Raw genomic sequence first — 22,508 nt, 5'->3', positions numbered from 1 at the left:
AGTGTCGGGACGAACAATATACGAAATTAAAAGAAACGCCGCACTTGTCTCGTATACACCAATCAGTAAAGCTGATTGAGAAGTAATAAAACTAACGGTCTGGGAATTAAAAGGGTCAAACGGTGCGGCCACGAGACCCAAGAGGAGGTCTCTCACAGTGCCTTCTTGTCACTTTTATTGCGGGCTCGCACCACAAATTGTTAACGAATGATTTAACGATCGAAACTTTGACTCGACTATAATTTTTAGCTTCCTTTTCCTGTGAAAAAGCTCATTCGTTTTAAAATATTGAGGAAAAAGTAAAAATGAAAACATGCGGTTAGTTGTCACAATGGTAGTGTAGGTTATGTTCGGATTGGTCGTTTAATACATGTAGATAACAATAATACATATTTAAGAATCATTCCACTGCCCTTAAGACTCTCGAAAGACAAATCTAACTATCTAATATTTTAGATGATATTTATTGAATACTGCGGCGATGTTTAATCATCGTAAATTGAAGAATCTTATCGTCTAAACATCCATGTGTCGTCCGGTTTCGAAAAACCAATCAAACCGAAGCACCGAATGTCTCGACTCTTTATTTTGATGGCTCTACTACGAATGTATAAAAGTTTGTGGGTGTAGCAAAATACAAGTCTGAAACAAGCTGTCGAACGATTTCGTTGCGCGGCGAATTAAGGTTTAAGTAGGTAAATGCTATATTCTCTCTCATTGCCAATACCCTACAGAGTATGAGACTTTTTATAGATATTAAATGACCGTTGTTCCTATAACTAGTGTCGTAAAGCTCGCCTTACGGAAGTGGGCGCGTAAATTTCCACAAGACTGTACAAGCAACAGCGTTTATAAATTTTCCACATACGCCATTTTTTTATAATCATCTCCGATGTAAGAATCTCTCAGTGTATATTGTGCGAGATCACGTTCTTATCTACTTGTCTTGCGATTTTTTAACGTAAAATTTTCACTTGGTCAGAAAACAGAAAAAATGTATAACTTTGAAACAAAATGATGATTAAAAACAGAGCTATCAATCGACCTGTTGTACCATAAAACGAAGTAAATTAATACCGCTCGGTTCTCTGAAATCGGATCAAAAACGATTGAGAAAATCGATTGTTTCACTAAAATATAGAATGAATTTCAACACCGACACTGTAAAATTTAGTATCTATGATAATATCGAAGAAGATTTCTTCGAAGTAGTTTCTTCGACTTTATGATTAATTACTTTTCGGTACAAAAAAAAAAAAAGGCAATTGGTTCTGCTTATTTTTAGCCAATATTCACCGATTTATTGTTTAAATACTCCAGAAATGTGTATATACAACAAAAAAGTTACAAAAACCGATTTGACATGTAATTTTAATGCATGACTTCAAAGTGGACCCTTTCATTTTGTTTACAATTTATTCCAAGTCAAAACTGAAACGAGTTTTCTTTACTTGGAAATTTTACGTGTCTATCATCAACGTATCGTTTGTTTCTCTGGTCACTTGCGTCGCTAATTATTGTCACACAAAATTTAATGAGAAAGGAAACTCGTTTCAGTTTGGATTTCGAAACCATAGTAAGCCACTGGGAATCTATTAGCATGAACATTACTGTACATTATTTTGCACTCTGATAATTTATGTTCGGCATACGTCGTGTAACAACCGAACAAAGTCTAATCACCCATCCTTCAAAAAGTATGACTATGTATATTCGTAACATTGCGTGCGCCCAACTCGTTGCCCGATAAATCCAGATTTTAGGCCAGATCACTAAATTCTTAATAATGAAATAACCGTAGATTCGCTGAATAATTCAGTTGAAAAAATGATCTATAAAATAATATGACCCATTTAACATTTTATTTTTAGCAACCGGAAACCCGATAAGAAACTCGTCTCGGTAAAAAAAAATTTGAAGTTTACCACTCGAGTTCGGTTTGCGTGTATTCTTGTATTTGTTATCCTGCGATATCTTTTGCAATATAACCACAATTCTTGAACCATCAATTGTTGCGGTAGAGGAAAAAATTATTGGTTTCTTCAAAATACGTTTCATCGCACACATATAAACCGTTGCCTAAAATATTTAGCCCACGAAGTGTTGCGTCCAAAATTCCGGACAAACCGTTTAATAGATTCGAACGAAAGTTTGGTGTAAAATCAAGTATTAGGAACAGATAATCCTTGAAACTTTCCAAGCTTTTACCGCTTCCGGTTATGGAACGGCGAATTTTCAATCTTTTTTATAATTATTTCGTCCATCCTAAATTATGGAGGAATGGCTTGACCTACTTGTACGAAATTTTAGTATTACGTGAAGTATTCGGCGACGTTCGATGAAGTTCTAGACATTTCTACTATTTGTGGTGACGTATATCCTAATCTACAAATAAACGGCCAAATTGATTCGATTGAAATTGAAGCAAAAAATTCAATCATTCGATGAAGATTCGACACGATTTTGTTGAATATCTGTCGAATTCCGGGCACAAAATGGTGAAAGCCCCAACTTGAAAAAAAAATTCATAATTCTCAGAACTTTCCACCATTTTTTATAAAATTCGGTATACGACGTTTTGTCTTCAACTTAGCCTATCTGTTTCTCTCTCGCTGTCGTTCGCCGCTTGGAAATTTTTTGCATGCGACGCGTTTGCCCCGTTCTTTGCTTTTCGAACATCAAAGAAACTAAACTGAGCTATTTAGGACTAGAAATTTGATCATCCGATCGTGCTTATTGCAAGAAAGCTAGGCTTTTACGTTTGGCCAGCCAATTCGTTTTTAAAAAGAAAGTATACTCATTGCAGTCTTTCTGCGAAATTTTTCAAAATAACAGTGTAGTACTGTTTGACAGTTGGATTGGCTTAATTTTTATCTAAATATAACACGGATAATACATTTGTTTTTGAAGATCTCAGAAGGTGGGCTTCAGTCCATCATTTTGAAAAGTACGTATAAAGAGTTCTGGTGTCTGGTTACTCTAACTCTATGATCATTTCTAAGGATAATCTAATTATCTGCACGATTATATCAATGAAAGATCGTATTCACGATTATTTTCAATATTTTCGAGTATAAACTAGAATAACTATCTATTTTTGACATGTTATTCAAATAGGAAAGACTTTTTGTAATACAAAAACTAATATTAAGACCTTGCTCCAGCAAAAACAAGTATTATCCCAATCTGAAGCAAATTAACCTTGTACGCTATGTTCAAAAACTAGTATCAAAATCGATAAACATTCAACATCGGTAGATTGCATTTTTTTATTTTTTTTTTGAATGGAACGCTGGTCCTTTACAAAGAATAAACTTATCTCCAAATATTTTCTCTCGGCCATAACAAAAACTTTCTGAAATGTCTAATATCCCCCTTTCAGTCTTACGAATTCCCTAATTTGCAGAACGGCTTGTAATTGTAATGAAACGTCGTTATTACCGAAGACGCGGTACTTTGCAACTTTAGGATTGTCAGAAATTCATTAAACCGTAATACAACATTAGCATACTTATTAGGCCAGTTTTTTCTTAGTTTCGACAACTTAGTTTTTAGCCTGAAACAAAGCCTCCCGAAACCGGAACTTGGTAGTAAAATTCTAAGAGGTGACTATTCTGGTTTGAATGTTTCAAAAAATCTAACTGAAATATCTCGGAAATTATACAAGTTACAAGCTGTTTTTTGTTTCATTTTGTACATAATCAAATTTTCTTCAAAAAAATATCGTGACTACTACGTGACATTATTTGTATCAGCTTAGAACACGGGTGAGATAAAAATTTACAAGTTAATAAGCATCTTCATTCATTTATTCAATGTACTCAACTTTAAACATCCGTATCGATTACAAGATGAACATTTAGGTGTGTAGTAGTCTCGACCTTTTTCATACATGGAAAATTTGACTATCTACAAAATGAAACCATAAACAGTTTCCCAACTTGTATAGTTGTCAAGACATTTTGGTTGGAGTCCTTGAAAAATTCAAACCGGATAAGTCACGTTTTAGAAATTTGCGACCGAGTTCCGGTTTCGGAAGGCGTCGTTTGAGGTAAAAAACTAACTTTTTGAAGGGTCCGTGACGAGAAATTTTTTTTTTTTTTAAACCGGTCCAACATTTATATTCTGCAAGCTCAAATCGTTCAAAGTTACTCTAAAGATAGAAGACAGTGACGTTTTTTTCGACGTTTCGTAACTTTAACGTTACCGTAAACTTCAACTCTATTGATTGTAGCAATTCATCCCCTCCTTTATGTTATACAGCGTTGATTAGTCGTTTGCCATTGGTTGTTTCAATTAACGTAACATCAGGATTTCGTGGTCTGTGGATAAAGCAACTTTTCGACCTTTTTCTCTCACATAATCGCAGAAGTTTAACCAAGATATTGAGTTAGTATGCTTAAGACTTCCTGCTTCCGCTGACAAATTCGGCCATTAATTGTGAACTTTAGGGCGAAATAACAACCTTGCATCATTTACTAGACCATTAATCAATGTAACTATTTTCTACAGCATATCCTGTTACTTGATGACAAACTCGTTCTAACTATGCAAATATACGTCAAGCAAGAGACTGTTTCATTAAGGGTATGTAGCACTCCTACCTTTACCGACCGAGTAAACTCACCCTTATGTTTCATGCATATTAAATAAACAAATGAACGTAAAATGTTCAAATTTCGACCGTGCATCGCTCTTTTGTAGCGGGATTCGGAAAAGTTAGCGATATTCTGAATATCGTTTAAAAATTGTGTGATATTTTCATTCATACATAAAAAAAAAACACGCTCAAGAGGATGCTATAGTCAGTCTTTACCGACTGAGTAAAATGTTACTTATTTTGGCAAATGTCAAAACTTACGCAACAATGAAGCAAAAATGTAGCAGTCAGCGCAATTCCACAAGCGATGCTGGTCAAAAATATCTAAAAACTTTTTGGTTTCATGCGAAAATAACTTCAGAAAATATATTTCTGCAATAAGTGGTAATTCAATTATAGGAATATATAAAAAAAAAAATTTCTTGATATTTGTTTCGGCTTTGCATGGAGAATGACGTTGACTGCAGTATTTTTGCATCAGTGGTGCGACTTGATAAAAAAATGACATTCAACGCCGTCGCTAAAGACGGACTACAGCATCCTCTTAAGGAGGTGGGTTAGTCAATTGGTCAATCGATACTTATTATCAACTTTGTTACGATATAATCGTGCATTGAGTAATTATAAAGTTATTATACTACTAAGCTACAAGGATCTGTGCGGATATGCAAAAATAGAAAATATTGAAATTGCAAAAACAAGAACTTGGATGCCTGTGTTTCATTTGAAATCAATTCGAAACAGTTCGAGATTTAATAGATTCGATCGATATTATTTGCTTATAATTCCGGTGTTTGTTTGGTTATTTAAAAAAAGATTTTAGCTGCTTAGAAATATGACAATTTTATAAATTTTGAATGTAAGACACCACCCATCCCCGCACTTATGACACACGCTATTTTTCAACATTTGCGAAGGAAAGTTTCATTTTAGAAGCAATGCAGAGGCCGCTGACGTCGCGAAAATATGGGTAAAGTGACTTACGCTCAATGATGCAATGCATAAAATTGAGTTATTCGAAAGTGCGCGTGTGCAAAAGTAAGTCCTAGTGTGTAAAATTGAGCATTTTCATTGTGCGCATGCGCTAACGTCGTTTTACCGCACTGTTAAGAAATGAGGGACTTTACGTATGCTCCACAAGCGTTGAAGATCGAACTTTCATGCAGATGTTGTGAAGAAATTTTGCTGATTGTGGGAGTATTACCATTACAGTATCAATTAGATGATACTAAATTGTTGTTACATCTAACATTGATCGTAGCCCGTGTTAACAATTACCATAGTTATATTACGTACAACTACAATTGTGGTAGATTACGAAAATCGATTTCAAGCAATTCCTTGTGATTTCATTCCAATGATTACTAATAGTTTTTTAGAACGTTATATGCTCGATTCAAGTACTTAGCATATGGGGCAGTTCATACCATTTCGACCTGGGTCTGACCCTGACCTCTCGGATTTCGCTCGCGATTTTTCATGTGCTGGTTCTCACTTTGAAAGGCACTCGGTTTTGTTTATAATTTGTCGACTCGGTTTTAATTTTCTACAATTTTCCCAAACCATGGTATTGATCGAGACGATTTAAAAATCTGAAATTTCGTTTGTCAAATATTAAAATTTTTAAGCTTAAAGCCAGAGCGGAAAGCTTTTTCTTTCCTACTGTTTTCAAGCTTGTATAGAAAAAAACGTTAAAAAAATTAGAAGCGGGCGTCATTTTACTATAGATGGTTGTTGAAACATTTTCATATGAGACACCGAATTTTTAAGATTGTTTCTGATTTTTCGGCACCCTCTTACCTTTTCAATTTTTTTTATAACCAAAATGAAGAAGAAAAAAATTCAAAAATCCGATGCGACATATGAAAATGTTTTTTAACAACCATCTACAGTAAAATGAATCCCAGTTTTAATTTTTTCAACGTTTTTTGTTTCGGAAAAATCTTGAAAACAGTAAGAAGGAAAAATCTCCTCACTCCAGCTCTAAGCTTAAAATTTTGTATATCTGGCACACGATTTTTCAGAATTTTTTCAGCTTTTTAAATTGTATCGACTAATAACATGATTTTTAAAATTTGTAGAAAATTCAAACCATGTCGAAAAATTCTAAAAAATAAAAAATAAAAAACTGAATGTCTTTCAAAGTGAGAACAATGATGTAAAAAATCGCGGGCCAAATCTGAGAGGTCAAGGGTCAGGCCCAGGTCAAAATGGTATGAACTGCCTCATACACAGCCCTACAAGCGTCAAGTTTCCCCAATTTTCAGTGCGTGCTAATACAAATAATACAGACTATACATGTATTTAACAATAAAATCGTGGAGATATTTACCGTGTGTATATCGGGTAACAAATTCGTTCAGGAGAAGCACAAGCACAAATCAAGTTTATTTGGAGATGATTAAATGTTTAATTATGTCGTCTAATAAACCTGTAACGAAACGCTCCGGTGGAAGGAAACTGTTAGGTATTTTCAAAACGCGCACGTGTGCTGCTGAATCCCTCTCTCTCTCTCTCTCTCTCTCTCAGTCTTCCTATTTTACTCACACTGTATTCAATGGCAACAAGTCGGCATTAAATGGTTACTTATAACTTTGCTTCCGCGCAGCACCTGCGGTTGAATGTATTTATTTAAAATCATCTCCCTCGTACCGTGGCACGAAACAAATCGAACGGCGTAAGTTCGAAAATTTCAGGCACGTATCGGTGAACACTCAAGTGTAACTAGAACCAGGGGATTACTCCGTAGCACTCGGTAATTCCAACAGGGTGACTCGAACGATTTAAACTCAAATTCGGATTTCGTTCTTCTCTCAAAGACACATCGTTAAAGTCTCGCAAGTTTCTCAGACAAGGAAACTCGATCAAACAATCGGTAATTACACATATATATGTACATGTTGTCCTTCGAGTCCGCGAGTATCGTTTCGTATTATCAATTTCTCCGGCGAACCGTCGCATCGCGTATAACGTGCATGTCGAGGCTTCTTTTCTCCCTTTCCTGCGGGCCGAACTCGACGCAAATTCCGTCGCTCCGACGGCTGATGCGGAGGCGTTGAACGCGACGCGGCGACTATCGCCGATGCGAACCGGGAGGCGAGGCGAGGCGCGATTTCGACGTCGTCGGTCCGTCACCGTCACCGTCACCGTCACCGTCGGCGTCGGCGTCGTCGGGTTCCTCGCCTCATCGGCAAGTAAAGTAGGTGTCAAGGTGCGCCGCCGTTTATTGTGCGAGCGTGCGGCACCGCCGGGCGCCGTCGAACGACCGCATCGCCGAACAAGTTCACTCTGGAAATGTATCGCAGAACAAACGACAAACATACGTACGTAACGTCGACGACTGTTTACGCTCGCGATCCGATTCGCGTGCTTCGCGTGCTCAGAGCGTACAATCTAGCTACACCAGCTCTAGCCTGCTATCGCGTTCGGTACTTTCGTGGAAGTAAGAACGGCGTGCGGAAGCTTACGCAAATACAGAGACCTAGATACGGATGCGATACCGCAAGATAGGCTCGAAGGGGGGACGAATCGAGATTCCGAATAAACCGCAGTTCATTTGTTTTATAGTTCGTTGATGTACCGTCAAGGGGTTCCCTGGTCGATTTCGACCTTGGCCTACACTTGGGGACAATGAATCTGAGACGGATCATTTTTTACACTAGACAGTTATGTTGGCAACACGGAGAAACATGCAGCGCCATAGTCGGCCGAGCGCGAAACAAACTCAATCTCAATAAACGTAACATAACCCATGAACGTCGAATCTAACCTTAGAATACGTGTCAATCCAACCATTCGTTATCCCCGCGGTATTGTAAGGTTAGATTCAACGGTCATGGGTTATGTTATGTTTATTGAGATTAGGTTTGTTTCGCACTCGGCCGACTATGGCGCTGTAAGTTTCTCTGTGTTGCCAACATAACTGTCAAATGTAAAAAATTTGCCGTCTCAGATTTATTGTCCTCGAGTGTACATATCTCCAAGTATCAATGTCCACGTATTGCAAACGCGGAAAAGATTTTGACAATCGCATTCTGTACGCAATTAGGAAAAAAAAATATTGCAATGCATTTTCATTTTACGCAGTCATAAAGAAATGGCACAGATTCTACGAATTCGCAATAGTCTATTCGTAGAATTCGTGCCGCTTCTTTACTTTTGCGTCATATTAAAATAAGTTGGAGTATTTTTGTTCAGAATTGTGTATAGAATAGGACTGTTGAGACTTTTTTCGCGTTTGAGGTACGTGGACATCGATATTTGCAGACACATAAGTCAGCGTCGAAATCGACCAGGACACCCCCTTAAGGGGGTATACAGTAAACAGTCAGAAAGGTGGGTGAGTTTTGGGAACTTATATCTCGACGGCCAGTTATTCAATTCGGTTGGGGTTTAGATTATTCAGAAGTGTGAACCTTGTACTTCATTTACACATTTTGTAAAGTAGAATCAAACCGTTGTGCTCAGAGTCCAAGATATTTCAAAATTTGAAAAGCGTATTCTTGTATATTTTGTCATATTTGCAATGGTCGAGCTTTAGTTTCAATAAAATGGCGACCGTTCAAAGTTGAAGTTTGATCTTTCGTCGAAAATTGAAGGCGTTTTTTTTTTTTATTATTATTTAAGTAACACTAAAATATAGCTGGGAAAAATGGTATCGTGAGAAAAACGATAAACTATTCAAGAATACTGTCTCCAAATTTGATGTAAATCGGTTAAGCCATTTATGAGATATCGTGGGCATTGCAAGATAGTCACCGCGTGGTGGAAAGTTTCACATCCTTACCGATAACAATGCTTCGAGCAATACTTTCTACTATGTACCTAATGAATGATTTTCGTGATATAAATACTCGAAATTCGACCACTCTTCCAGCGGACTACTCCCATGGGCATACGCCCCTAACATTCCATTGCCTATCTGTCGCGTACTTTCCTTTATATTTCAGTTTACAAGTGATTCAGCTTCACGTCCGATAATTTCCCAGCAGTCTGAGTGATTTTCCCTAACTTCCAGTGATTGTGTTGCAATGTTCGCATGGTTCTATCCAATTCGGAAAGCACTGAAAAACAGATGATAAGATAGAAATCTATAGTAATTACGCGAAATCAATGTTAATAAAGTGAAACCATTGGTTTGATTTCCAAGTTAATGGCCGGTACACGTCAAGCTTTAATCATTTGCAAGTTCTCGGTGTAAGCTTAGTCAGCTTCTAAGGATCAAAATGAAAGATAAACCTGACTCGCATTATCTCTACGAGTAAGATATGTGGTAAATTTATCTAAGATGATTACATTATTCCAAATTGTACTTGAAAAAATTTTCACGACTCTAATAGTCACGTTAAAAATCTGTATACGGAACGGTAAGAAACGCCTCAGGTAAGGTCAACTTTCGTCCCTTCCTTTCCGCCATCCGGCAAGAAATTTCCGGCTGACAAATTGCGTGCTTGCACGAATCGACAGTGGCACAAGTTTCAAGTTACTTATCTAACTGGGCACTACTCTGCAGCCTCGAGGCAAAGAAACGTGACAAGGCGTCGCCTTTGCTACAGCCACTATTAACTTTATATGGTAAGAGTAAATATCTACGTACCCACATCCGAAACCTTTATACATATATTTGCAAATCAGGGTAATCTAGTGGTCAACAATGATTCACGACTTTCATAGTTACGAGTTACGCTAAACTATACGTTATATCGGTTGAAGATAGGACTTGACTTGAGATTTTGTTGGTTGATGTTAGTAACGTTAGCGTAACGAAACATTGGAAAGAAATCACTGTTTTCTTACTTTTATTACGATTTTTAAGGAATTGAGATTGTAAGATATGAGTATGTTTTGTTTTATTACAGTTTACCGAATTTCAAACGGTTTCAAAATCGTAGAATAACGGTTTTTCCTTAGCGTGAATCGGTACGATAACTTTACTTACTTCAACATGATGAGATTTTAGTGCCGATGAAAAAAAACTCTCGACAATGAACCAATCGGGGACATTCTTTCCACTACTGCCTGCAACCGGTTGCAGCTACGAATACAATCCATTCTCGGGCATGTCAGAATGCATATAACACAGCGCACAAATCCGTTGTGTTTATCAGTTTTCATGGACTCCTGAAACCCTTTGAAATGTCCTATAATCAATCGCTGTTGTGATCTGGTGTGCATACGCTCCGTGAGCTTATGCAATCGTTATTATCTCTCGCAATCTCATGTAATGCTTGGTAATCGTTGTCGTCCATTCTATGTAACACTTTTGTAATCCCTGCCACCTTTGTAAGCACTTGCGGTCGTTGTAATCTGTACAATCTTGCTGTGACCTTTGCAATATTGCAATCCTTGTGATCCTTCTAACCAACTCGTGATCCCCGTAATTCTAATCGGTATACGTCATTTTACATAGCGATTACCCCCTAGGATATACTTACACATACCGGGACAATGTCATGAAACTTGAAAATGAAACGCGCATGCGTCAAATAATTCAATCTCATTGGTCGACGGGATCTTCCCGCAAGCGATATTTTTGTCTGCGATGCAACTTACACAAAATTTGTAGGTTTGAAATTTCAATGAGCAGAAGCGTTAAAGTACGACAGATCTTTGAAGAATCAACTTTCCGACCCAATAACAAATGCTTCCCAAACCTTTCCGAGTCACTACCTCAATTACTTAAGATTCTAACCTAGAAAGTTCGTATCAACTCCATCGCCGCCAGAAACAGTTTGACAGCTGAAACTCGGGATGGTCAGCCTGCGCTAACAGCCGATAAAACTCGCGCATGCGCGGTTGATTTTCAAGTTTCAAGAGATTGTCCCGGTATATTCACTTGATACCCGAGAGGGGTAATTGTGCCTCGAGTATATTTGTTACACACATTCCAGGTCCACAACGTTATTACGGTCTATGATTACAGGTATCTATGATTACAGTCAATTAGAACCCGGAAACACGATAAAGGTGATACAAAAGTATGCAGTTTCTTAAATATACCATGACTTCGGGATTCTGACCTTTCCAAAAGCAGGGAAATCATTTCTGCACCCAGTAAATAATCATTCGAAAATAAGGAAAGACTGATTTAGGTATAGTTTGAATGGTAGCAATCTAAATGGTGGCGGTTTCTACATATATTTTTTTTCTTTTTCGTCAGCATGATTCATTTATCTATATATAGGGGGATCAGATTGCTCTAATTGTAAAATGCTGAGAAAATTTACTTTGACACACGCCATGTGAAGATCGTGCAATAGGTACGCTGAGCAAGCACACATGTCACATCAGAGAGAAGTACCTAAGTGATTCAAGAGGCTGAAGTTACTAACGTTAACGCAACGGAACATCAGGAAGGAAAATCATCATTGTAGAATTTCAGAACAACTTTCTAGGAGTTGGATTTTCAAAATACGAGTACGTTTGTTTATCATGGCTAACTAAATTTCGAACAATTCTAAAGGTTCGAAGTGACTGTTTTTCCGAAACATGCATCGTTGTAGAAGCGTTACTAGCTTCTTAATCAATCTCATGGTGATTAAACACCACATTATTCTTCGGCTCTGCGGAAGTACACGCCCCTCTGTGATAACCACGATATAAATGATGTTGACTTGATGCGCGTACACTTAGAGAAAGAATTTAATGACGGACCAAACAAATACGGTGTTTAGCGTAATATTTATACTTCGATCAAGTGTTTTTTATATCATTCCAATGGGAGCTCATGACATATGGTTGTACAGCTCTGCTAAAAATTTGCTAGAATGTTGTACTCAAAGATTTAGGAAAAAGAAAAAAATTATACTTTTTCCAACGTAGCAATTTTTCAAGGCACCAGCAAGATTTTAAGACGACTTTGTACGCTCTAGTCTTTTACAGCGAAGTGAAAAGTTTTATCACTCGTAAATGCGGTCGAGTATCAAGTTTTATAAGATGATCTCGGGTGACGGAAGTGGTGTTTCGCTGAAACACCATGGAGATTTATACTTCCGCCATACCACCACATGCGATGTGAAAGACGGGGAAACAAGCGAAGAGCTTATCACTCCCGACTATAACCGCTTCTTACTTGACGTAGTAACCTTAATAAACTTATTTTGCTTATCTATCCAAAGACTCGACGATACTCGTCGATACGATACTTTAAGTAAGAAGCGAGTAAACTCGGGAGTGACTAGCCCCTCGGAAACAAGGTACTGAAATTAATGAAATAGTATCATGGCTACTTGCTTAAATTATTCACGACAGTAATTAATTTTATAGTACAGATATTACATAAAGCCCGTTTGAGGCAATTCTATTTACAGGTATGTATGTTAGGGTGGTCCTTGTTTAAGGTGTTGACGAATTTTTACCGCCCCATCACTGAAATCAATTTTAAATCATTTAAAAAGAGTCGCCAAATTTTTTCAGATTCTTACAGCAATTATGAGATAGCCCGCATTGCGATCGAAGTTTCTTATGGAAGTGACATGGGAAAAACTTTTTTTCGCACTATATATTTTATCGTGAAAGTAATAATCTTCGAAAAAATCTATAACTGCGAGTTTTTGGTCGGCATTAGTGATGCTGTATGAAAAAAAAAATACACATCATCGGACGAGGCAATCTAGACGAATTCCACTTCCTCTAAATAAAAAAAAAAGTCAGGTTTCGAGGTTGTGCAATTCGTCTAGATTGCCTCGTACGATGATGTGTATTTTTACCCAGATAGTAGTACTAATTCTCACCAAAACCTCGCGGTTACAGATTATTTGGAACATTGTTACTCTTGGAATAAAATATATACTGAGAAAAAAAGTTTTACCCATGTTAATTTCCATAAGAAACTTCGATCACAATGCGGACTATCTTAGATTCGATGTAAAAATCTGAAAAAATTAGGCGATTGTTTTCGAATTATTTGATGTTGATTTGGGGGATGGTCTGGCAAAAATTCGTCGACACCCTGAACAAGGACCACCCTAATGTATGTGTGTTTTTTTCGGGAACAAATCCGCAACAAAAAAGGGCTCTTGAGTTTTCTTCATAGGATGAACACGGTTTTATCTATTGAAACGTAAAAGTTGATATTTTCCATGAAACCGACCCTTTTCGTTAGAAATTCAGATATTTGTTACATCATTATTTATATTTATTATTACGATGCCGATTTGAGCAATTCTCGTCATTCTTGCTTGTCGTTGAAGTTGAAATTATGGATCAGTCTGAAACTGAACTACCGGGAGAAAACTGGAAAACGATTTTGAAAAAGTATAGAAAAATTACCAGACACTTTGGCTAGTTTTGAGCCACAGTTTCAGCCTGTGATCTAAAAATCTTTTATGTCAGGGAATAATGTTTTTTCGATGTAACGTGTATGCAGCTTTGTTCAAACAGTCTTCAGATTTATGGGGGAATAATAAAAACATTTAATCATCAACTTGCTTAATCTTATTTTTGATTTGCTATCGAGAACAGAGTGCCGCGTTGACAGTGAAAGTAAACAGATGTGTTTACTTTGGCTCTCTAGGTTACGCCTCGTTCTATGCTTATTACGAGAATAATTTTTTTTAACTTTGGTACGGTGGTGCTTTGGACTAGAATTTATCGCAGGAATTTTTGAGAAATCTTTGAAATTTTGGGCAACCTTCTTTACCGCACGAGGGTGAACAACGATGCAAAAATTCGACTTTCATGGAAGAAGTGATTAAAATCAGCAAAATCGAAAACCGCTTCCAAATTGTTTTGGAAGCATTTATCGTTTTACGTTGTTTCACCGCATCGATCGTGAAAAAAGTAGAAATAAAAAATTTTAATTTAAATGAGAAATTATTTTTGGCTTTCAAATCGTTTTCTCTCCTTCGCGAAATGAAAAAAAAAATAGCACTTTACTTTCGCGGCCGCCCAAACGTTGAATTGGCATGACGCAGAAAGGGAAATAGTAAACAAATTTATTAACTGCCGCTAAATTGATTTGCGTTGCTTGAAGAAAAATAAAATGTTATTCAGAAAGCTTACTTCACCGTTTTCAAATCGTTGAAAATATCGCACACTAATTTTAGTTTCAGCGAATTGCTGATCTCAGGTATTTTTTAGTCAATCCTTAAATAAAAATGTTGACCGAGACTTCGCCTGTTTTGATGTCTACTGATGTAGAATATTATGAACAAGTGATGAAGTGTTTTCAACAGAATCGAATTTACTGTCGTTTAGCGCAATGAAACTTTACCTAATTCACGAAGCGTACAAATTACTCACCTAACTCCAATTTTTTTCTCTTGACAGAGACGCTTGTACTTTGAGTTCACTCAAGACTCAAGTTAAGTCAAAACATTTGTTGCGAGAAATAAAGATAAAATATATCGAAATTAATGCGATGTTTACTTCAATTTTATTCGATGCTTATCAATTGATGTACGTAAATCAGGCAAAATACCTACGTTGTAGAACTCATCGACTTGTGCAAAACCAGCGAACGGTTCTGCCTCTGGATCGTTTTCTTGCCGAGTTTCGTGGTCGTGAAGCCGTAGCACTGCAGAATTTGATTTGCGCAAACTGCAGGTTCATCTGTAAGCAAAAATATACAAATGCAGGTGAGAATTTTGTCCCGGCACATTCCAAGTCCTGCATGACGACACGGACCGGAACAATCTCTTGAAACTTGAAAATGAACCGCGCATGCGTCAAATAATTCAATCTCATTGGTCGGCGGGATCTTCCCGCAAGCGATATTTTTGTCTGCGATGCAACTTACACAAAATTTGTACGTTTGAAATTTCAATGAGCAGAAGCGTTAAAGTACGACAGATCTTTGAAGAATCAAATTTCCGACCCAATGACAAATGCTTCCCAAACCTTTCCGAGTCACTACCTCAATTACTTGAGATTCTAACCTAGAAAGTTCGTATCAACTCCATCGCCGCCAGAAACAGTTTGACAGCTGAAACTCGGGATGGTCAGCCTGCGCTAACAGCCGATAAAACTCGCGCATGCGCGGTTGATTTTCAAGTTTCAAGAGATTGTCCCGGTATATTCACTTGATACCCGAGAGGGGAAATTGTGCCTCGAGTATATTTGTTACACACATTCCAGGTCCACAACGTTATTATGGTCTATGATTACAGATATCTATGATTACAGTCAATTAGAACCCGGAAACACGATAAAGGTGATACAAAAGTATGCAGTTTCTTAAATATACCATGACTTCGGGATTCTGACTTTTCCAAAAGCAGGGAAATCATTTCTGCACCCAGTAAATAATCATTCGAAAATAAGGAAAGACTGATTTTGGTATAGTTTGAATAGTAGCAATCTAAATGGTGGCGGTTTCTACATATATTTTTTTTCTTTTTCGTCAGCATGATTCATTTATCTATATATAGGGGGATCAGATTGCTCTAATTGCAAAATGCTGAGAAAATTTACTTCGACACACGCCATGTGAAGATCGTGCAATAGGTACGTTGAGCAAGCACACATGTCACATCAGAGAGAAGTACCTAAGTGATTCAAGAGGCTGAAGTTACTAACGTTAACGCAACGGAACATCAGGAAGGAAAATCATCATTGTAGAATTTCAGAACAACTTTCTAGGAGTTGGATTTTCAAAATATGAGTACGTTTGTTTATCATGGCTAACTAAATTTCGAACAATTCTAAAGGTTCGAAGTGACTGTTTTTCCGAAACATGCATCGTTGTAGCAGCGGCGAAATCTTCCCGCAAGCGATATTTTTGTCTGCGATGCAGGCGGGCCAACGAAAACAAAATGTGTACGTTTGAATTTTCAAAGAGCATAATCATTAAATTCCGACCGTTCTTTGAAGAATCAACTTTCCGACCCGATAACAAATGCTTCCCAAACCTTTCCGAGTCACTGCCTCAATTATTTGAGATTCTAACCTAGAAAATTCGTATCAACTGCATCGCCGCCAGAAACGATTTGACGGCTGAAAACTCGGGATGGCCAGCCTGCGCGAACAGCCGATAAAACTCGCGCATGCGCGGTTGATTTTCAAGTTTCAAGACATTGTCCCCGCATATCACACCAGAATTTCGAAAGAAATCTTAATCTAGGTACGTTGGCAAATTACGGATTCCATTGACCTACTAATGCGTAGCAACGGAGGCGTTCATTTCGACTCTGGTCGCTGGGTCGTCGAACAGCAAGAGTACAAAAAGTGGAAAAGTATACAGGTTTACGTTTCCAATCTATAGCGTAAACGCAGGATATTATAAAGTTTGTGTTATAAACATTGGTTATTTCATAAGCTGTCGTGAACTTCTGTTTGAAATACTAAAATGTATATTATACATATATCCCAGCATTTATGTCATGCCGAGAGCAATATTCTCTGTATTTCCATTTACACTTTGTAAAGCTGTAGAAAGGGAAATTGTAAACATTCATAATCTGGAGTAGAAAAATCAGTTACGAGTTTTTACAAGGTTCCTGTCAGCAGCTTGATCGCGGGTTTGGATAAATAATGGTATTCAAACTTTTGAAACCGGTGATAATATAGAACTCGCATGCCTCATATTGTTTACACGAAATAGTAAAATAGTTTAACAGTACGTGATTCCTCAATCAGCACTTCAGGAAAACATAAACTTTGACGTGTTTCGAATGGCAGATTTTTATCCGTTACATTCATGTACTCGATCGGCCAGATCTTTCCAATAATTTCTGGTCATTAGTTCATCATATAAGTTTTCAGAAATCTTATTCTATTATTATGGGATGCAAGCTATCGGGTTAAGAGAATTTTATAGTCAGTGTTAAATGTCACTTGTTTGACTGACAGGTCTTGTGCTAATCTACACACGATGCTGGATAGAAATATAAAAATAAAATACATGTCGTAAATAAAATAAAAGTTAAAAAAAAAATAATGTGAATAAATATAACCCTGTAATTGAATATTGCCACATAGTATAGATTTTCTGGCTACAATTAAGAACCTCCTTTTCACATTCCATCGAGAACTGTATTTATTCGCCATGACAAGACATGTAATTAGTTCAAGATTATAGAGTAACCGAAACTTGAAATTTCTTTCCATGTCGGTTGTTAAACGTTTCTGGTTTACGATTAAACACAGAATTTTATCATTTTTTGTATGTTGTGAATAGAAATCCAAAGCTTGATGTCTGATACAAGTATTTGAAAGTAATGTTTTTCGTATTTGTCATTGATTATTTTTCAGTTATCGTTATCATAAAACATAAAGCGACATTTTAAATATGTACAAGGTAAGGTATTTTTTACGTAAATCTTATTCCCTTCTCTCAACACACAAACACGAACAAAAGAGAACTAAAAACCGTTGCAATCAATTGTTACTGTTATTGAGTTTATAAAATTTCTCAAGTCGAGTGTCATGAATATCGTAACCGTTCAGAATTTTTTTTAGAGACGCCACTATCTCTAAAAGTGCATCGGCATTTTGAGGGTTCATTTTTTCACACTTCCAAATGTTTTTTTTTTTCTACCCGCATTTTGAGCACAAGATTTTACCACATAATAAACACCTGTGAAAATTAATATTCTGTGTAAAAGCAACTCCTGGCATTTTAATAATTTACATCACGAGTCGCAGTTTAATGTTCAGCGTTAAAAACTATATCAGATATTACCGTGAAATGGTTTGCGCGTAAAATGGAATAAACTTCGAACTTTCATCTGTCATACTATATCCACCACTTGACCACATGATCGGAAATGACATCATCAGAAATTCTCGGATGCCAAGTTTCAGACAAATTAATTAAAATAATTTCACAAACTAAAGAGAGTCGCTTTCATATTAAGCGGCGATCCATCGAGGATTAATAAAAACTTTCGTCCAAAAGACTGTATTTTTGGAAATTAGTTACGGAAAAACTGCAAATTCAATATCAATAATATTTTTTTTTTTCACGTTTTTATGTAATATTAACACGTCATTGTTCTTCGCGTCAGCTGATGTTTCCCGTGTGCAATTGATCGGTGTGCATGATTTTAGAAATATGGTTAATCTGAAACAAAATAGTGAAAAAGAAAATCCCCATCAACTATATTATAATAGCTGTGTACGTTTCACAAAATGAAAATTGCCTCGTGATTAATATTAATATTGATGATGCATATCCGCATTTCAATATTGGACGGTCATTGACTGTCTTACGAGCTTCGCACCAAGAAGCGTAAGATTCCAAAATGTAAACACTTACAGACATTCTTACAAATTTGTGTCTCGAAGAGGAAGAACACTTTCTATATTCACATATATTATAATAGCTGTGGCTTGACGAAGCTTTTTTCCTTTTTCGTCTTAGGTTACGAGAAAAAATTCCCACACTTTTTTGTCATTCTGGAAGCATAACGCGTATTGTTGTTATTAACATATACATACTGACAAAATCGTAGGATAAACACTTGAGGTATCATCACAAAATCAGTGAAATCGCAGAACATATCAAAATTCAGATACGATTTCAGATTACGATTTCATCTTTCTATACGTAAAGCTTTAGACCAAGTTGCGAAAAAAATTCTGCAATAAAATAATATTACCGTGATTCCAACACAGAATCTAGTAGGAATAACGTACTTTCGGTAGACTTGTGTTGAATAACGAAGGAAACGTATTTCTGAACAGATATCACCAGCGCGCAAAGTCCACATTGTGGTTTTCACGACGATGGTGGTTTTAATGATTAGAACACGAAACAGTATCGAAAGACGTTTAATTTAATTAATACAAGCTAAAACGTGAACTTATGTGCGTTTGTATTGTCTGGTAGAAGTTGTAAAAACAACTGAGCATTATTACCCTTTTTTGATGCCTGATAATATATTAATTTGAATTAATTAATTGAATGTATTCTACCAAGTATTCGCGATCCAGTATCCTTGTTCTAATATCATCCAACTTCCATTGTGCCTTTTTTTTTCATGCGCTCCCGAACGCGATTTCACCTTTTCAGGGTTGTTAATCCGTCGCCAAGTTATTTGAACAAATCACGAACTGTGCCACGGCTAAGGGAAATAAATCTGAGCGCAACCCCGAAGGTGTTTCCGTCAATTTTCGTCACTCGTGAATTCCCGGAGGTGTAATTTCAGCACGCGCCGTCGAACGCCGGGGCCAGGAGTAGATTTTCGCTGCCCTTAATACCGCTGCTAAAGGTAGGCTTGACATTTCAGGAAATGTCGAGTCGTGGCATTTCCAGCGATTTTTTCTAAATCACCACCGCGTGTTCTTGGTTTCGGTATTACTGATAGCCGTTGTGAGAACATTTCATCAATACCGTATCACGTCCAGTGATAAAGATTCACGCGCTTGTTACGTCAATTATCCAAAAAGGAGACTTTTCATTCGTTGTCGTTTCGTTGTTCATTATTCGATCCGTACGCGCACTTGTACAGACATCAGGTAATCCTGTAAAACGTACGTACGTAGATACCGTCTTTGACAAGTGTAATAATTTTTGGCCGTAATTGTTACACCGCACGTACAGCGGTCGGTCAGTTCTTGTGACGCAACTAAATTACGCTATAGTAAACCGCAACAGGCTGCCAATCTCCTCGCGTGATGCAGACGGGACATTATAAGATAAGCCTTTCAAGGTCGGCTTGTAATAAATTTTAACATCAGTTGCCCGTATACACGCCACCTGAAAAAAAAATTCATACGTCGACGGGATCTGAACCCTGTTATTTCGAAAGGAAAAATCTACATCCAGTGAAAATACGTGATTCCGGTAAGATTATCGATCCAACCCTCTGACGGAGAAAATCAATCGAATAATTCGTGTTCTTTGATTGGTATGGAATAGAAAAAAAAAAAAAAAAATGATATAATAATCGCGTGGCATTACTTGCAAGCTTTTATTTGTACGCAAGCTCCTTTCTCGTTCGATTCCAACAAAAGCTTGCGCATTTATGCGGATGAATAAAATCAAGTGACTCTGAGTGCATTATCGTTGATAAGCCGTAAGCTTTGCTTCCTTGTTGTAATTACCTGCTCGTCTATATTTAAGGCGCAATAGACCTCGGGGAATGAATTGTATATGGTCTTTGCGACCTTCCCTGCCTAATTATTACCCTTCGCCAGTTACCAGACAGTAGGGACGCAATGCCGGGCGAAAGTTGAGCGAAAAAAAAAAGCACCCGGTTAACGGACGCGAAGAAAGTACTAGACGAGGGCGTTCTAGGCCGTGACCCTCACCATTACCAATTTTATTCTTTGATTAGTACATTGTAGAGCGTTGCAAAGCAGCACGATATATGCAAAATTTTAGATTTGCCCAAGAACAAACAAAAAATAAAAAACAAAAATAAAACTTTTAGTAAAGACAAAAATTTTGAAATTAAAGCAAAAACAGGCGTAGTATATTTAATTTCGGATATATAAGAAAAATGATGGAAAAAAAAAAAACGACTCTCCAATTTTGACAGACAATAAAATCAGAGGAGAAGAAAAATCACCAGCGTGGGAATTTCGCGGTGATCAAATCCAGATGAAAGGTTCCTTCGTGCTAATTTTTTTTTTTTTTTTTGTTTTTGTTTTTATCCCTCTTTCTGTCTTTTCGGAATTTCTTACGATAAATTGATTTTTTAGTAATATTCAATTATGTTATAATATTATGAAATGTTTCGCGGAAGAACTCGACTTTGGCTTCAAGCAACTCTTTACGTTTGTTTAGAAAAATTACCAAGTAAATCATCGAAACAACATTCTAAATGAGTTTAGATTTTCCATGCCTTCCCGATGTCAAAAATGTACAATTCTGTCAGTCTCCAAGCTTCTGTCGGTTTTATACTAAGACTTGTTATGATACAAGTTATTTTAAAGCTCGTGTCGTAACGGTTCCAATAATGGTTTCATCTTTGCTATTTGCGTAAAGTAAAATGTATCGCCCTTCGTAAAAATAACTGAAAACCGTCCCAAAAACTGTAATCTTGTTAAAATGTCAATCCGCGTTTAAATTTTTTTTTTTTTTTTCTCCAACTTCACGGTGGCGAAATCGAGTGCAACAGATCCTTCCGTACTTGCAATTTGTGTGAAATAGATTATGATGATATTATCGCAAGTACTGCAAACCATGCAAATATCCGTGGATAATAATCTTTTTTAAAAGTGGTTACGCATGGAAGGAATATTTCGTCTAGGATTTACTAACAATATTCCTCAGGCGAAAACCGAACGATCCTCAACGTATTTTCGCAAATTACGATCAGGCAAAACGTCACTTAAAATTCTATTCATCATCAAATACACATTTACTATTATCTAGCGGGTAATCGAGTTTATTTTCCGATGCTGGAAATGAATCCAAGCGGAAATGAAAGTGGGACAAGAGATTGCGTCGATTTTATTTGGATCATTTTAAGACGATTCTGACCAAATTCAAATCTAAATTATGTAGAATCGGTATTATGTAGAAGTCATTCATTGACATAACAACTATCATGCATCTATTTCGTGACAATAATTTTACAAATATTTACAACTTTAGCGATGATCATTACTACAGAGGAAAGAATGAATCTCTTTTGATTGATTTTCGCACAGATATGTACATTTCCGTACAAGCGAATTTTGTAAACCAAATGCTCGAAAATCGAAAGGTATTTTTTAAATAATAATAATAATAATAATAATAATAATAATAAAAACAACTTGTAGATAAAAATATTTAGCGTGGAAGAACGTTCGAAAATCTTAACTTTTGCTGAAGCTGAGTAAAAATATATCGTTTCCGAGATATTTAGTGAAACTTTGTCATAAAATCAACAATTCTACTTTCATTTTCAGCACACAAAGAAAAAGAAGAAAAATTGTGGCTAGTTAACGTGAAGTATAATTTCTCCTACATATATATATATAAATGACGTACGCTCGGTTCAAAAATGTGTCGAAAACAAAAACCCGATTGAAC

General features: G+C 36.7%; 1 protein-coding gene across 9 annotated transcripts in view; it reads right to left on the bottom strand.

Moving 5' to 3' along the window:
- Positions 1–22,508, bottom strand: part of LOC124299489 (phospholipid-transporting ATPase ID) — a 122,346-nt gene that overhangs the window by 64,824 nt on the left and 35,014 nt on the right. For 7 of the 9 annotated variants that reach the window (XM_046752709.1, XM_046752711.1, XM_046752703.1 and 4 more), the window contains one exon: positions 15,025–15,151. The gene's annotated coding sequence lies outside the window, so the exon portion shown is untranslated. Of the gene's footprint in view, positions 1–6,932; positions 7,827–15,020; positions 15,152–22,508 lie in introns of those variants that run through there. The other 2 variants (XM_046752704.1, XM_046752707.1) reach the window with 2 other exon arrangements.

This window comes from Neodiprion virginianus, chromosome 3 (assembly GCF_021901495.1).
Source record: "Neodiprion virginianus isolate iyNeoVirg1 chromosome 3, iyNeoVirg1.1, whole genome shotgun sequence".
NCBI classification, from domain to species: Eukaryota; Metazoa; Arthropoda; class Insecta; order Hymenoptera; family Diprionidae; genus Neodiprion; species Neodiprion virginianus.
This window is presented reverse-complemented; position numbering and strand designations above follow the sequence as displayed.